The sequence below is a fragment of the Tiliqua scincoides genome, chromosome 3 (genome assembly GCF_035046505.1).
Source record: "Tiliqua scincoides isolate rTilSci1 chromosome 3, rTilSci1.hap2, whole genome shotgun sequence".
Taxonomy (NCBI): Eukaryota; Metazoa; Chordata; class Lepidosauria; order Squamata; family Scincidae; genus Tiliqua; species Tiliqua scincoides.
The window spans coordinates 139,021,576-139,039,126 of record NC_089823.1 but is presented as its reverse complement, the minus strand read 5'-3'; the positions used below and the strand labels follow the sequence as shown (position 1 = coordinate 139,039,126).

The following is a 17,551-nucleotide window of genomic DNA, read 5'->3' as shown; positions in this document are numbered from 1 at the left end:
ATGCTTATTATCTAGAAAGGTGGTATTTGGGTGGGGGGAGCTGATTGGGAATATCAATGCACGGACGGCTTGTATATAGTCACCCAGGAAAGAATCAGCCTGGATTTGGTCATATGGTTTAAATAACAAAGCCATACTCATTTCCTCATACGTTACAGCTGAGGTATTCAATCTGTGCGTCCTGCCTCCTTAGGGAGGCATGAATAGCCTCCAGGGGTGTCCCCAGGCATCTCGGGAGAGGGGCTGGGCTGCTTTTCTGCAGCTGTGAAGGAGGTGGGTGGGGCAGCCTCAGGCTGGGAGGGCTGTGAAACATGCTGGGGGGAGGTGGGAGAGAAGGCTGCCAAGGCATGCAGAGGGTGCCGCATCTCAGCAAGGAGCTCTCTCCATGTGCAACCTCACCCCAAGGACTACATTCCCCTCATCCTGGGATTGGTCAAGGTTGCTTAGGAAGGAAGGAGCCAGCCTGCTGCTAGTGGGAAGGTGTTGAAATGCCCCAGCCTGCATCCCTCTGTCTTGCCTGGGGGAACAGGGGTGGCATCTGCATGGTGTGTGTGTGTGTGTGTGTGAGAACAGCCCCCATCTACTTAGGGGTGAGTTGTAATCTTGCTGGGTGTGGCTGCAATCCTTTCCATGCTTTCCTGGGAGTAAGCCCCATTGACTCAAATGGGGCTTACTTCTGAGTAGACCTACATAGGCATGGGGTCTGTGTCAGCTTAACCCAGCATCTTCACCTTTCTCTTTTTCCTCCCCCTCCAAAAAAGAGAAAAAAGCCACTCTTGATGGCTTTGTCTCCAAAAATGGATTAAAAATAAAAATCCCCATTCCTTTTTAGCCATTCCCCTTTTTCCTCCTGCCTCCTTTTTTTTGGGGGGGGGGGGGTACTCTGTTGGCTGCTATTGTGAGACAAAAGGCATAATCCTAGTGAGGTCTACTCAGAAGTAAGTCCTATTGTGTTCAATGGGACTTACTCCCAGGAAAGTGGGGTTAGGATTCCAGACAAACAGTCTCTAGGTCTCAGTTTGCATCAGTTTGCAATTAGCAGATACACACAAAACAAAGTCTTCCCCTCCCCCAGCAAATTCATCACTTCTCTCCCTCCCTCCCTTTCCAAAACCCTCCAGGTGCGCTGCTAACAAACTCGGGGCACAATCCTAACCAGGTCTACTCAGAAGTAAGTCCTATTTTGTTCAATGGGGCTTACTCTCAGGTAAGCATGGTTAGGATTGCAGCCTCAGAGTGCTGGCAGCCTTGCTTCTAGTGTATAATTATAACACCTTCACCCCCATTTTGGGGGTAACTGAGGTGAGGTGTTGTAATGGGGAGCCGTGGCCAATGGCTACAAGGATCAGGGGAAGCGTGATCCAGAAATGTTTGAGAACCACTGCTTTACAGATATACTAGGAAAATCACTGTCCAAGAACATTACTAAAAGTTCAAAATAAACCTTGCCTGCTGCAACATGTGACATTTCAGTGTTGATATTTGATACTATAGGCTGCAATCCAATGCACATTGACCTGGGAGCAAGTCCCATTGAACACAATGGAATTTACTTATTAGTAAACATGCATAGGATTGGGCTGTTAGTGTTCTTAGAGCATCAGTGCTGAGATCCAGTGCTGAGATCCTGGGGAAGAAACCCAGGGCCTAATCCTATCCAACTTTTCAGGCTGGTGCAGCTCCGAAGAAAGGGAACACACATTCCCTTACCTGGAGGAGGCCTCTGTGGCTGCCCTCCTACCACAGGATGCAGTGCATGCCCCATTGGCATGGCTGCACCAGCGCTGGAAATTTGGATAGGATTTGGTCCTCAAACCCCAAGACTGGCACGCTATGAAAATGTTTAAAAGATACCTCCAAAACTTCCTCAACAATAAAGTGATTTATCAGGGACATATATCAGAAAACAGGAACTGTCTCAAATAGTTGAAAGTGTATGTATTTGGTTCTTCAGGCTTCTGTAAGGCAGAATTCTTGTTTTCTCTTTGCTGCCTATAGTGACATAACCCTAAAATTTTTCCGGAGGCTACTTTTGGCTCAATTATCATATATGAGAAAGCTTTTGGCCCACCCTCATTCTTGGCTGCCTTCATCCTCTGTAGCTTCGTGGGTCAGATTTCCTAATACAGCTGTGCATGGAATAATGTTGATTGTCCAGAAAGAAACCTAGTTTGCAAACCTATGCACACTTGCCTGGGAGTAAGCCCTATTGACTATAATGTGACTTACTTCTGAATCTGAGTCTGCCTAGGACTAGGCTGAAAGTTAAACAAGGTGCCACAAGCTGCATGAATGCGAATAGGTTCTTTGATCCTTTGACCTTCTCATTTACACAATAAAAAATGTATAGCAACTGCATCAATAGTCAAATTCCCAGGGGCTGCTTTTTCCTGTTTCTTTGAGAAACTGCATTTTAAGCTAAAAGGAATATTGGATACAGTCCATGCCACAATCATTGAGGAATGAGAAGATCTCTGTGAGCCTGGAGGAAAGAAAACTGGGTTGCCAGTTCTTCATGTGAAAATTGTTCTAAAAGATTATCTATTTGCCTTACAGTGACAGTCAGATTTTATACTATTTAAATTAGAATTATCACAAGCAGAAAGAAATTTCTTTGTTTCCATGCAATTTAATCCAATGCATGTCTACTCCAAAGTGAGCACCACTGAGCCTTACCCCCATGTAATTGTGCATAGGATTGTAGCTGGGCAGCCCAATCCTGAACTACCCGGAGGATGGGGCTGATGCAGCACCAAAAATGGCTGCCGCAGCATCCTAACCACAACTGGACAGCTGCCAACAGCTCCTCAGGGGGAAGGAGACATTCGTTCCCTCCCCTTAGGTAAAGAAAGTAGCCCTGCAATGTGGTTACTCGATTCTGCGGCAGCTCTGGAATCACAGCCCACAGCTCAGGTCACACAGCCCAACACAGAGCTCAGGATTTGGTGGAGCTCAGCTCCACTGGTCCTCCCACCCTGCTCCTTCCCTGGCACACCTCATCCCCTCCTCACCGCCTTCCCCCCACCTCCCTCCGCTCCAGAACACCTCCTCCCCGCACACCTCTTCACCTACCTTTCCGCTGCCCCATGGTTCGAGCAACTATCAAGCAGCGGAGCACCGGCTTTCCACCAGTGCTAGCTCACACTGGGCTAGCTCTGGTGCTGGGGTGGCGCTAAGCCCCGCAAACATGCCTTACGGCATGCTTGCAACAGTGTGCGCCTTCGGTAAGCTGGCACACAGAGCTCAGGATTGGGCTCTTAGAGCCCAGTCCTATGCAATTTTCCAGTGCTGGTGCAGCTGTGCCAATGGGGCGTGCACTGCATCCTGTGGTGGGAAGGCAGTCACAGAGGCCTGCTCGAGGTATGGAAACATTTGTTCCCTTATATCGGGGCTGCATTGCGGCTGCACCAGTGCTGGAAAGTTGGATAGGATTGGGCCCTTAGTCAACTGAGGGCTGAATCCTACTTCCCATATCTGATGAAACCAAATTTATTTATTAGAAGAGGAGGCAATCAGGCATCTTGTCCCAGGTCCAATGTCAGCTCTCAGTGATCCTGGTCAGAGACAAAATGTAAAACGGACTTGTGGTTGAATGGGGCATGATTTGGAAAGCAAATACCGGAGGGAAAAATCTGGCAAGCACTCATCTGCACCCAGAATGAGCAGAAGGCAGGAGCCCAAACCTGCAGTCAGCCCCTTCACAGTGTCCACCACCTCAGTGCCCCTAGTTGTACATTGCCAAGTTTCGATTCCTCTCTGGTTGGATTGCTACTCTCACCAAGTTGTTGAGCAAGAGGAGATCTTGTTTTTGGCATGCCATTTGAGAACATGCTTAATTAGTCAATGCTGGGGGAAAATATTACATAATTTAACAATATTTTAGTAGTGGTCAGTTTATTACATAAGCTTTGACGCACATTTTGCACCGCTGGTGTGGTTGTGCCCAGGGCAATAATGGCCCACCCTTGTTACTCTACTGGATTTATACAACACCCAGACATAGAACTCAGAATCACAAGAAGAAAAACAACAAAACCATAAAACAGCCACCTATTAAGACTTCTACATTATCCTGAGGGGAAAAAAAAACTTAAAACAGGAAGCAGAGTTTCACAATAACTTTCTTGGGGGGTAAAAATCCCAACAACATCCATTTAACCTCCCTAATGACAAAAGATTTCAACTACCCTTCTTTATGTTTGTGCTGGTGGCTGAAGACTACGAACAGTCATATTTCTTGCAGGTCTAGTGTATTGATTCATATTCTGTTAGTTTGATGCTCAAAATTTGTCCCTCCTCCCAAAGTTTCCCAGATTACCTTGCTGGATTTTGATGTAAAAGCCCTGAGACCTGACTGGAAGGAGTAGTTCAGCAAACTCACCAGATGTCAGCTGGGCTCCCACTGGTCACTGAGGAGGCAGGCTGTAGGCTTCCCTTGGGCTATGCACAATGTCCTAACCTCTGGGACAGCTGACTGCTGAGAGCAAGGAGAAACACAGAGAGAGTAACAAGGCATAGACAACCACATTGGTCACACCTGTTCCCTGGCTTGGGGTGCATGCTTGGTGTTTGAGAAAGGAGAGTGGTGCTTCCAGGGTATGCATGTAGGGGTCTTGTGGGGTGCGAGATGTAGCTTGAATTCTTACCTTTCAGTTCCAGGGGGCTGCAGTGACCCTCTGTGAAGAGCCACTGCCAAGTGCCCTGTGGAACAGCTGCAGTCCTGCAAAGTAAGAAGAGTTCAGATGACTGTTTGACCAGCATGTGCAATGATGGGTGTCCCAGGCATTTCCAACAGGGCAGGTGCTCCCTGCTTTTGGTTGTGGACCACTGTGAATGAATGAATGAATGAACCTTTATTAGGCATAGATAGAGAAATCATGACCACTGTGTTTGTGGTGAGGACCCCTTAGGCAATGCTGAAGGGTCTTTGCCAGAGGGATATGAGATGGGGATGGGGCTCTGGCTTCAGTGTATTGTGGCCTGAGATTCCCTCCCCCTACTTTGCGTACCTGTATGGGGTGCATTTTCCTTCCCCTATTGGGGTGGTGAGGTGATGATTCAGGTTGGGTGTTTGCATATGGAGACTCCTGGAAGTGAGGTTTTTAGGCCTTCATGAGGTCTCAGAAAACCAGAAGTGACATTTTTAGATCTTTAGGAAGCTTCAGAAGACCCTCTGGAGGCCTCAGAAGGACTTCTGGGAGCCAGGGAGGCCGTGGGCAGCCTCCACAGTTTCAAGGCCTGTTAAAAAAACAGGTGATGGGGGAGGATGTCACAGTAGCAGCCCCGGGTGGCACCCTGGGGTATTTGCCCCCCCGATCCCCAGGTATGCCAGTGGTGGGGTGAGAGGTATCGTGCTTTTCTCCTGTTTGCTTCTTCCCCACAGTTCCCACTGTGGTTCCACCAACTTACACCAGATCTGGCGTAATGTTCTCCTGGCACTGGGGATTCATTGGTCATCTGAGGGGGGTTAGGATCTGGCGCCCATTGTCTCCTTCTCATCCCTCCCACCTCACAGCCAGGTCCCTCCCATGTCCCCAGGTGCCTGCTCTCTTTCTTGTTCTGGCTTCTCCACCAGCAGCGTTGCGCTGGCATCCAGGCTGTGACAGAGTTATGAGAGTGTGGCATTTTCCTTGCCATTATGCTGGCATGCATGGTGCAGCTGTTGCAGAGGGCCTTCTATGTTGGCAGGGCTGTTGTTGCACTGGCATACTTGGTGTTATGTTGGCATATAAAATATGCTGGACTAGGATAGGATTGGGCCTTTAGGCTCTTCATTATAACTGAAACACTGAAGTACTGACAAGGGCCAATAGAGGGGGTAAAGGGACCTGTTATTTAGAGCGGCTGAAGATAATTATTATTTGGCTAGCAGTGGATTCCAACTGCAACAGCAAAGTAGAGCAAAGGGTATCCTGTATACACATAAGATTATCTTTCCTGCTTTGCAAACTGGGATCAAGTACAATTTCTTCCAGAGGCTGCTTCAGGAGATCCCAGATATATTCTCCAGGTTTTGGCTCACATCGTACACTGTACATTCTCTTTGTGCCATCTGTTCCCGCCCCACATAACAGCATCCTGTGCACATTTTCTTTGTTTCTGTACCAGCCAATGTTTGGTGATACTGAGAGAATAGTTCCCTGGTATAAGATGGAAGAGTCTGATACTGTGGACCAAACTAGACAGATTTTAAACGTATTATTAGAGACATTTTTATTCTAAAATAGCTGTGTGGGGTTCTGATTTGGATCAGGGCCGTGCTTGGGAGATATTAGCCATTTTTTCCTTTAGCCCTCTACTTTGGATTTCACCCTCTGAAAATCCCCTGTGATGCTGTTATAGCGCCCTCCCTCCCAGTGCCATTCGTTTCAGTGGGCCAGAGTACGGGAGGTCTTTGATAAGAAAACAGCACAGAGCTAAGGGTCAACCACCTGTTCCCTCTATGCCATGGTCCCAGTCTAGAGTAAACTGAAGGCCTACATTGCTTTTATTGTACAGTAAAATTGACTTTCTCTGGTAGAGGAAGAAGGTACCCCTGACCCTGCAGGGATGCCACTCCCTGTACCAGGAGGCAGGATCAAAAGTCTCTTCCTTGTGGGAACGCATCCCACTCTCAGACCAGTCCTGTCTATCTAGAAACATGGCCATGCTCTCACTGAGCTCCCAGCTCTGTGTTTTTCTGCCTGTATTCTCCTCTTTGTTTCCCTTTTTTTCTCTCTCTCCCCCCTCTGTTAGGGAGGGCTGGGGCTGCTTGGGATGGGAGGACTCCTTCAGCCACTGAGGTGGCTCAGGGTCTATTTAAACTACTGTGTGAAGAGGGTGAGCACACTCACACCACACTGAGGCTTACAGCCAGATGGCAGGAGAAGGTGAGCAGGCCTCTCGTGCACACAGTTGCCCATCTTCCCTGGTGAATAGGAGGAGCTGATTGTAGGCCCACCATGCCACAGGAAGCAACAGCAGTGAGGCTTCTGAAGTGCAGAGGACAACCGCACAGCCCCCATGTGGGGGAGTGCGCCTCTGCCCCTCTTTCCAAGTCAGCCAGAGGAGTCATAAGCACTCCTCTCTATCACCTTTTCACACATGTATTAGATTTGCCTCCAACTCTCCTTCCAAGGACCTATGGATATCGCATGTAGGAACTGGCTGTTCAAATCAAGGGGTGAGATTGAGCCCCACTGGCCCATATCTTTCCCTTGTTGCCAGGTCACACTGCTGAAGTGGCAGTAAAAAGACACATGGGGGGGCAGAATTCTCCTATCAGGTTTGAGAAAGTCTTCTTAGCTACTCATTTCTTATTTTTCTCTCTCCATGTTTTCCCTCAGGTCCCTGCTTTCAAGCCACTGTCTACTTTGTCCCACTTCCTGTAGGACCAAACCAGATGAAACATGAAATGCACTATCCTGTAAGGTTTACTTTAAAGTTAAAATGCCTTCCACACAAGGGCCCAATCTGGGCTGGGACTTCATTTGCACAGGTACGAGCTGTTTAACCCTTTACCTTCACACATTTTCCCACTCAAAATCTCACATAGCTGCTAGGTGTTCCCAAACGTGTGATTAATTTCAGTGGCATGCGTGCCTCCTTCTGCAGAGGTGACGAAAGAGCCTCTGTTGTCACCATTGCTGTTGTTTGTAGATACCACTGTCCACTACTGCTTGATAATGGGGAGGGGGAGTTGTTGCCTGGGTGGCAGTGAGCAGCAAACAATGCTCAGCCCCTTATGTCACTCTGAAATTATGCTAAGGGGCTGGGCATTGTGAGGAAGGGAAACCAGTTCAAAAAGCATATGCGCCTCTAGTTGCAGAGGTGTTGAGAAAACTACCACCATAATAGTTGTTGCTTGCCACTGCCTAATTAGCCAGGGACCACTCACATGGGAGGTCCACTTGGCTGGCTTACTGGCTGCAGCAAGGAGGCAGCAACAGGAACAATGTTGGCACAGTAGGCCAGCATCAGCAGTGGTGGGCACCTCTGGGGTAAGGGTGACAATTTCTATGATGACTATTTCTAGCCCTGAGCAGTTCCACAATGGGAAATATATCATCAAGGAAAGTGACTCCCAGGAGAAAGCCGGCCCCTCCTCCAAGGGGAGTAGTGACTAGTGATTGGCATGCATCAGTCCCTTCCTGCCTTCTCTGAACAGCAGCTGAACAGAGAAACAACCTTGGTAGATTGCATTCACCATCCCATGCTACAGATAGCAGACACAGGATGGCCATCTGCAAAAAGTCCCCACTCCCAGGAAGGCGCAGAACTCTAGCAGTGGTTAATAAAAATCAAACCCACAGTCGTGTCTGCAGAGTGAAAAGATGTGACAATCCACTGAATTACCCATGAACATGGACCAAGCAGACCAAGTGTATAAATGTAACTATTAAAAGTCCAAAATTGAAAGGAATTAACAAAATGTGGTAATGGTACAAGCAAGCTGATGGGCAATGCCTGAAGACAAAGAAAGGTTTTTGCCAAATTGATGCAGTAACCACTAATAGCAGATGAAGATGGGATGCAACTCAAAACTCTTCCCCACAACTCCCCTCCCCAGCAATAGCTGCTACCTTACACCCTAGGAAGTTTGCACACTGACTAAATAAAGTAAGATAAAACTTAGCAGACAAAGCAACAAAAGTCTCTTAAGGTGATTTAGCTAGATGGCCCCTAGCTTTAGCTTACTTACATTGCTCAAGGAATCCCCAGGCCTTGCAGGTGAGCAAGTGGGTGGGTGGATGCTCTTCTCTGAGCTCTCAACAAATGGGTCACTCAGATGACTGGCAGAGATCAGTCAACTTTTACCGTGGGCTGGAAAATATATAACTTTTATGATGTCATCAAGTTACCTGATTGGAGCCCACCTGGTCACTCCATCCCACCACCCCTCTTGATGTCAGTGAACATGTTTGGCTGCCCAATTGCTAAGCTCATGCCAGTCCTGGAGGTTGGGGGATCAATTAGCCATTCCAAACAGGAAAAGAGCTGAATGCACATCTAACACATGTTTGGGGAATAATGGAGTTTCCAAGCAAGGGACAAACCCAATCCTGAGCTGCCCGGGGTGCAGGGCTGCAGCGGTGCCGAAAATGGCTGCTGCTGCATCCTGTCCACTCCGGGCAGCCATTGCTGGCTCCTCAGGAGAAGGGGACTTTTGTCCCCTTCCTCCTGGTAAAAAGAGTAGCCCTGCAATGGGGCTACTTGATTCACCACCAACCCAAAGGTCGACAGTGAATCAAGAACCTCCGTGTCAGACGGCGAGCCTGACATGGAGGCTCTGGATTCGGTGGAGCAAGGCTCCACTGGTCCCACCTCCCTCCCTCCCTTCCTGCAGAATGCCTCCTCCCCACCTACCTCTCCACTGCTAGCGATCTGCGTGACCGCTGAGCGGCAGAGTTCCAGTGGCCTCCACTGGTTCCAGCAGTAGCCTAGCACTAGCCAGCACTGGGCTACCACCAGCACTCGCCCGGTGCTAGGGCCCACAAATGTGCCTTACAGCACGTTTGTGACAGTGCGTGCCAGTGGTAAGTCAGTGCACACTGTTCAGAATTGGGCCCAAAGACAGTTTGCCAATGATGCCCCAGGAGCTTCTTAGGGAGCTGAACCTGCACAGGAGTTTCTGGCGTGTTAAAAGTGTTCAAAAACTCAGAGGAATTGGCAGAAAATGAGGGAGAGGGATCATCACATATATGAAGACAAGTTTCGAGATACATATTTTCAGAGGTAAATGTAGAAATGAAACATGACAAAGGAGCCGCCTTAATCTCAATGGTTGCACTGGGAAATTCGTCACTCTACAACAACAGCTGCAATCCTCTGTGCCCGTCCCCCCAATCATCTCCTTGTTGAAGAGAGTAACAGTACTGCCTCCTCTCTATTCACCATCTGTATCTTATCTTTGTACAGTATTAAATTTAAGGAAATGTTTTCCATTTGTTATCTCTCAGTGTTCCTTGCAGTTTCAATCTATTATTGTAAAGGCCAGAGATTAGATTTTCTGTGGCTGTATTTTGTTTTCCTTTACAGCTTTTTGAAGCTTATCACTGAACCTAATGCAGGCCAAGTAATGGCAGCGTGAAGAGGCATTCCCTGACCATCTGCATCAAATTAAGAGTCTTGCCTGTAATTAAACAAAATGAGAGAATTAAGGAGCCCTGTTTTTAATCTTTTAAAAAAATCAGAATTCTTGGAAAGGAAAAACAGCCGTGGAAAGTGGTATTTCAGATCGTAGAAGTGAGAGGGTCCTTACAGGAGGCAATTACACACAAGCAACTATAAAGAATGCATTATTTCAATAACTCTGATGCCATTTATACAACTTATAGTTATAGCCTTTCAGGAAAATGTGTCATAGAATGTTTTGATGGAAATGAGCAAAAGGGAAATGGAAGTTTCCGGAGCTACCTCCCAAAATTAAGGAAGGGGGAAAGAAAACAACCTGATCCTCTGCATGTTTACTCAGAAATACATCTTCCTGAGTTCAATGGGGCTTACTCGCAAGTAAGTGAGCATATGATTGCCACTTTAATATGGTTTGTCTTTTTCAATGTGCTTAATTGTCTGTCTCTACCCTGGCCCACTCACATAGTTGATCTCCTCCATAGATAAGAGTTTCACAAAAGGCCTTGTTTGGAAACATGATATGCAGCCCGGGAAATGAAGCACCAGGGAAAGTCCTGTTAAAAGCTGAGAGTAGTATCAGCACAATATCAGCCTATTCTATAACCCCAGAAGTGAACTGCAATCAGAAAAGAGGCTGAACTTTTAAGCTGTTTTAACAACAATAAAAATAATCTTTTTTTGCAGATTCGGACAAAAAGCCACTTTCTCAGTTGCCAGGATCATGGAATTCCTCACTGGAAGAATGATTATGACACTCCTTTAAATGACTCTGTATTGTACACAGATCTGGGATCATGTGTGCTACCCTGAGCACATAGGCAGAAAGATGGAGTATATAAATCTATATATTTATTTAAAGGTTGGTAGGTTTCTGTTTATTCCATTTTCTGCCTAACAAGTTCTCTGTGCAGCTCAATTAGTGCTGGTGACAGACCTGAATGACTACTAGATTTTCACATTTTCTAAAAATGAGGGAATAGCCAATATTGTTTCTTTGACCCTGTAGTCCCTATAAAAGCCTCCTTACTCCCACCCACTGTGGCCCCAAACTACAAGCAGTGCCATGCTGGAGGCCCTGGAACAAACTCCTAGTCCTCCATGGTGTCCCTGGTTGGTCCCTCAGTCAGTGCTCAGCCTAACCAACCCCTGAAACTGCTCTGTCTTCAGGACTACCTTGAGATTGGACTACCTCAGAATGCCAGATGCAGGGGAGTGGCAGCAAGGTGCAAGTATCTTGTGGTCTTGTGTGCTCCTTGAGGCATCTGGGGGACCACTGTGAGATGGAGGCAGCTGGACTAGATGGGCCTTTGGCTTGATCCAGTGGAATTCTTATATTCTTATGCAGTAGTGTTTCTGGAGGGGGGGAAGCACTAAGTTTTGCAGGGCACCTCAATATGCCATGGAAGCTGCCCCTCCCCCTTGCTGTTGGAGCCATTTTGGACGGTGAGAGCAACACAGAGGCATCTTCTCCGTGTTGCTCTCACTGCCCAGAATGGCTCTGACAGCAAGGGGAAGGGGCAGCTTCCACATCACGTTGAGGCGCCCTGCAAAAGTTAGTGCTTTGGCTGCCTCTGGGAATGCTACTGTTCAGGGCCCCCTGATCAGACTGCTATTGATGAAAGAAAAATGAAGCCTGCCAAGGCTGTATGTATGTTGGCAACCTTCAGTCTCGAAAGGCTATGGTATCGCGCTCTGAATGGTGGTTCTGGAACAGCGTCTAGTGTGGCTGAAAAGGCCAATTCGGGAATGACAATCCCTTCCATACTGGGAGCAAGTGCAGTCTGTCCCTGGTCTGGCTCCCTGGCTATGGGCCTTCCTTCTTTGCCTCTTCGCCTCAGACTGTTGGCCAAGTGTCTCTTCGAACTGGGAAAGGCCATGCTGCACAGCCTGCCTCTAAGCGGGCTGCTCAGAGGCCAGGGTTTCTCACTTGTTGAGGTCCACTCCTAAGGCCTTCAGATCCCTCTTGCAGATGTCCTTGTATCGCAGCTGTGGTCTACCTGTAGGGCGCTTTCCTTGCACGAGTTCTCCATAGAGGAGATCCTTTGGGATCTGGCCATCATCCATTCTCACGACATGACTGAGCTATTAATGCTTTTAACAACATGTATAATTGGAATCCACATTTTGTTGCTTCTTCACTCCATCTTGAGAAACTTATCAATGTTTAAGGCTCTGCCACTATGCCTAGTTCCCTCCTCCCGTTTTTTTTGCTTTGCTGCCTTATGAAGCACCTGGAGAATTTGGAAAGGGGCTATCACTCACAGCTTTGTGTCATTTTGGTTTTTTTCTAATAAAGGTATTACCAAACTATGGTGTTTAGATATTTTTTTAATGGATCTCCACGGCTACCTACAATTTTGTATAAGTCTTTCCCATAATGCCAAACATTCTATTCATTACCTCTTCTTAAACTGGATCAGAAATAAATAGGATCTTAAATAGGATCAGAAAGCTAAGAGGGAACGAAAAACAATCAGATGTCTACCCTTTCACCTGAGACAGAACTCCCCCCCCCCCCCCGCCATGCGCCAATGTGCTAGGAGCAGTAGCTAGAAAAGGCCATTCTGAATATTTGATTAATTCATTTTAAATAGAGACAAACTGTTAGGAATGGGGCAATGCTATCCTCACTTAGTCCTAAACACAGAACCCACCTCCTCCTTCCTTTCTCCTGCTGACTGGTGATTTACCTCCTGATGAAATGGACACAGGCATTCCTCTCTATCTGCATGGTCTATCAACCTTCTCTCCCCACCATATATAGCCTGTCACGGCTAACGTACCCTTAGCCTAAATGAAAGCATATAGCAAAAGCAGAGGGGTCAGTGCGTCACCACCCCAATTGCTTTAATGGTCTGCCAAGAAAAAGACTGGAATTGAAAGACCAAGGGGATGAAACGGGGGCGATGCTGTAAGCAAGCACAATGTGTGAGACTAAGGAATGTGTTTAATGGTTTTAGCAAAGAAGGCTGAAAGACTTACTGAAGCCACTCTAGATGAGATTTTTGCCTTTCTGCCGTCTTCACAGATCACAGTGAGAAACAACCTGAAATAGTGAATCAAATGGAAAATTGTCTTATTTAGTATACAGCTATTATAGGAACTGGAAACAACTGTCAAAAGAAGCAGGGAAAAAGCAACAAGAGAGTTCTAGGTCAGATCAGCCTGGTTCACACAGCCTGGTACTCATCACATGTTTGTACCTTCCAGTATTGCGTGAAGAAATGCTCAGTGCAATCAGTACTGTTTGAACACAAATACCTACCCAGAGACAAGATTCACAATGTGGCATGTCAACCTTTGAGTAATATAGAAGTCTTCTGCAGACCTTGATGAAAAAAACAAGAGAGAGAGAGAGAGAGAGAGAGAGAGAGAGAGAGAGAGAGAGAGAGAGAGAGAGAGATACCAGGCATGGTCCTGTATTAAACCCAGTCTGTCCTCTTAAGGTGGTATGGTTGTGGATGAAGCACGTGCAATTTTTTTTAGTATGAACACTGTAGAGTGAGTCAACCTCAACTCAAATATTAGCCTATAATAAACTTTTAGGCCTCGCCGGAATCAATGGGATGAATTTCTTGACCCATCGTATGCCCCTTAGTTTTCCCATTGAAGTCTTGTTGACGTGCAGCACAATCCTATCTTGCACTGGAACAGGCAGGCCGGGAGGCCTGTGCTGTATCCAGCACAACATTGGGGCCAGAATCAGCTCAGTTGGAGGCAAGGGGAAACTCTTTTCCCCTTACCCTTGGGTAAGCCACCACAGTCCAAATGGGTCTCCTCCTGCGCCTCCTCAGGAGGTGGCGCAACTCTGATGAGAATGGAAAGGCTTGGAGCCACTCAACACTGCTCAGGGAATGGGGTTGGGATCTGGGTCCCAGCTCTGCTTTCCACTCCCCGTCCACCCGCCCCCTGGAACACCCACCACCTGCCCTGGACACCTCCTCCCCAACCTCCCCAGTCCCCTGTGTTGGCCAAACTCGGCCGGTGCAGCCTTTCTCTCCACGTCGGCGTGGAGACTGGATGTGGCCTCCGTGGCTGGCCGCATCCCTGTGCTGGCCCAGCCAACACACAAGGAGGCGCAAACGTGCTTTATGGCACATTTGCGACCCTCCTGGGCTGGTTCAAGGGACTTGCAATGGCCTAACTAGTAGTTAGGATTGCACCTTTAGGGGCCAATCCTATACAATCTTCCAGCACAAACGCAGCAGTGCTAAGGAGGTGTGCACTGCATCCTATAGTGGAAGAATAGTCACAGAGGCCTCAAGGTAAGGAAACATTCACTCTCTTGCCTCAGGGCTGCTTTGCAGCTGTATTGACACTGAAAAGTTAAATAGGATTGGGCTCTTAATTGATTCCAGAGGGATGTTACTTAAGCCCAATGAATTTCTGGAGTGGTGCCCCATCATCACACCCTGCCTCGTATAAATTTGGACACAAGCTTTGCAATCTCTCTTCTGGGTTCTCTGTTCCTAAACATGCCTATTTGGAAGTATATTCCACTGATTTCAGTGCAGCTTGCTTCCAAGTAAGCATAACCCAGTAGCTACATCAAAAATAACTGTAAACTAGCTCCTTTGTTTAGGACACACCTACCAACATGTGTGATACTGCTCTCTCTCAAAGACAGCATATTCAGCTTTCCCACAACTGGCACTCTATAGATGTGCTATGCTATGTGAATTTCAAAAATGTAGCTACTGAGTATACTTCCACCTTGTCCAGTAGCTTGATGATAGACTCTTCCCTTCCCTCACCTTTGTTATGTACCTCTCATTGAGGTGATCAGCCTCTGCCTTGGCTGTACTCATCCAGTGGCGTAGCTAGCGGGGGCGGGGGGCGGTCCGCCCCGGGTACCACCCTTGGGGGGGTGTGTAACACCACAAATGCCGCAACATCGCTACCATCGCGGAGGTTTGGAGTAACCCCATCGTGCCATCATGCCGTTGGATGTGGAATTTCTGGCAGAATGCAGTGCAAAAAACCGGATTGAAATATCTCCTTTCCAACAAAGGTAATGGCCAAAAAACCGGAAACAAAAAAATGCATTGAACATTATGGAAAATGAAACTGAGCCATATCGTGCGTTTACTCATGAGTAAGTGAACTTCCCATAGTTCATTGGAAAGGGCAGGCTGAGAGGAATCCAGTGATACCAGAATGGTTCCTATCCAATGAAAGCAGCCCCCCAAAAACACCCAAGAAGGAAGTCCCTCCCTCCAAGCAGACGAATGCATTGAGCCCTATGGAAAGCGAAAGTAAGCGAAAGTGGAGCTCAACAAATGCTCCAGAAGGCAGCCCCCCCCCTCCAAAAATAAACCAGAGGCTTGAGCTGGTAGGGTGGGCACTGGAGAGGGCTGAAAATCTCACTGCTTTCTCTCTCTGTGTGTGAGGGGTGTTACTGCAGGCAGGCTACAGAGAGAATTCACTTGGTGAAAGAGGGCTGACTTCCCCTTATTACCTGTTTTTCTTTAATTATTTATAATTATTTTATTTTGCTTGATGATGTCACTTCCAGCCATGACATCACTTCCGGTGGGTCCTGGGCAGATTGTCATTCTAAAAAGTGGGTCCTAGTGTGAAAAGTTTGAGAACCACTGCCTTAACTCAAAACAAGCCAATGAGACATCTGGGGGGGGGGGTGTGACAACCTAGTGACCAAAATTCTGGAAATCGTGACTTTTAGGAATAATACCATCATGTTATATAATATATACCATTTGCTGCAGAATTTCATCCATCGCTTGTGGGGAAATATTCATTGCATTTATTTTTCTGGCCATTATTCATTCCATGTCATGACTATTACTATCTGTCTCACCTACCTCACAGGGTTGTTGTGAAGACAAAATAAGGGGAGGAACCATGTACACCACCCTGAGCTGCTTAGAGGAAGGGTGGTATAAAAAGTGAATTAATTAATTAAACAATATAATTAATAATTAATTAAGTCATATGGGGTGACAAAAATTTATGGGCCCCGGGTGTCATATGACCTAGCTACACCTCTGAGCTCATCAAACTGCAAGTAGAGGCTCACATGGTTGAGTGGTGTATCATACGAAAAAATTCCTTGAACGTAGATTGCTATCACACAAAAGAAAATCCTATAACAGTGGTTCTCAAACATTTTAGCACCCACTTTTTTGAATCACAAATGGATGGAACCCACCGGAAGTGATGTTATTAACCTGGAAGTGATGTCATGGCTGGAAGTAACATCATCAAGCAGGAAAATTTTTAACTCATACAACAAAATCAAAACAAATCAATTGAGTAAGTAAGTAATTAAAAGTTTACAATAAGAATAAGTTTAAAAATTTATTTAAAACAAAGAACTCTCTTAATTTTCCCAAGCAATTTCTGATTTGTTTAAAAAACATCCCCCAAACATTCCAAAGGCTGCAATCTAATCCACACTTACCTGGGAGTAAGTCCCATTGACCTGCGGTTTTCAAACTTGCAGGGAGTTTGAATCCCGCAGTAAGTCTTTGTGGGGGCGGGGGGGAGGCAGTGGCGCGATCCCCAGAATCGCGCTGCTCAGGGGGTTGCAGGGGCTTCGTGCACTTGCCCAAGCACCCTGCAGCCCCCCAGGGGTACAGGGAGCCCTGCGCGACCTTTGGCAGGGCTCCCCGGGTCAGGGAAGGTGACAGCGGAGCGATCGCGCCCCACTCTGCTAAACTGGAAGCAGTGCGCGATCGCTCCACTTCCCCTTTTGACCAGGCTGCAGGGACTGGGGTGCACCTGGCTGCAGGGAGCCGGGCGCGAGCACCTGCAGGGCTCCTCGGGTCAGGGAAAGCGAGAGTGGGGAGAGTGGGGCTCCGCTTCGGAGCACTCCCCAGGATCATGCCGCTGCCTCCTCCCTGCCTCCTGGCTGCCCCGCCTCTTAAGGGGAAAGGAACCAGGACCCTCAGGCTGGGGCATCGCAACGCCCCAGTTTGAATACCACTGCCCATTGACTATCATTCATAAAAGAGTATACATATTAGGGCACAATCCTAATCAGGTCTACTCAGAAGTAAGTCCTATTTTGTTCAATGGGGCTTACTCTCAGGAAAGCGTGTTTAGGATTGCAGCCTTACAGCCCAATCCTATCCCCAGTTTCCTGGGAGTAAGCCCCATTGACTCTAATGGGACTTACTTCTGAGTAGACATGCATAAGATTGGGCTGTGACTCTGTTAAAAGTACAGATCTGTAACATTTCCCCAAATGCAGTGACATGCCATGGTAGCATCAACTCTAATATATTAAAAATAAAATACACAGTATATGAATGGGGACCCACCTGAAATTGGCTCGTGAGCCACCTAGTGGCCAACAGTTGTGAGAAACACTGGCCTAGAACATTTCTCCATGGTTTCTAGTTTTCTAAGAGAAGGGAACTTTTTGTGGAGAGGATCATTTAGTGAAATGAGCCATAAACCTCAGGTGTAATTGTTG

General features: G+C 47.2%; 1 protein-coding gene across 7 annotated transcripts in view; it reads right to left on the bottom strand.

Moving 5' to 3' along the window:
* Nucleotides 1-16,948, bottom strand: part of ANXA11 (annexin A11) — a 72,000-nt gene extending 55,052 nt beyond the window's left edge. For 2 of the 7 annotated variants that reach the window (XM_066620746.1, XM_066620753.1), the window contains exons 1-5: nt 16,535-16,948; nt 13,096-13,159; nt 8,681-8,802; nt 4,647-4,720; nt 4,382-4,477 (exon numbers count right to left, since the gene is read on the bottom strand). The gene's annotated coding sequence lies outside the window, so the exon portion shown is untranslated. Of the gene's footprint in view, nt 1-4,318; nt 4,337-4,381; nt 4,478-4,646; nt 4,721-8,680; nt 8,803-13,095; nt 13,160-16,534 lie in introns of those variants that run through there. The other 5 variants (XM_066620747.1, XM_066620751.1, XM_066620748.1 and 2 more) reach the window with 5 other exon arrangements.
* Between the last annotated feature and the right edge of the window lie 603 nt (nt 16,949-17,551).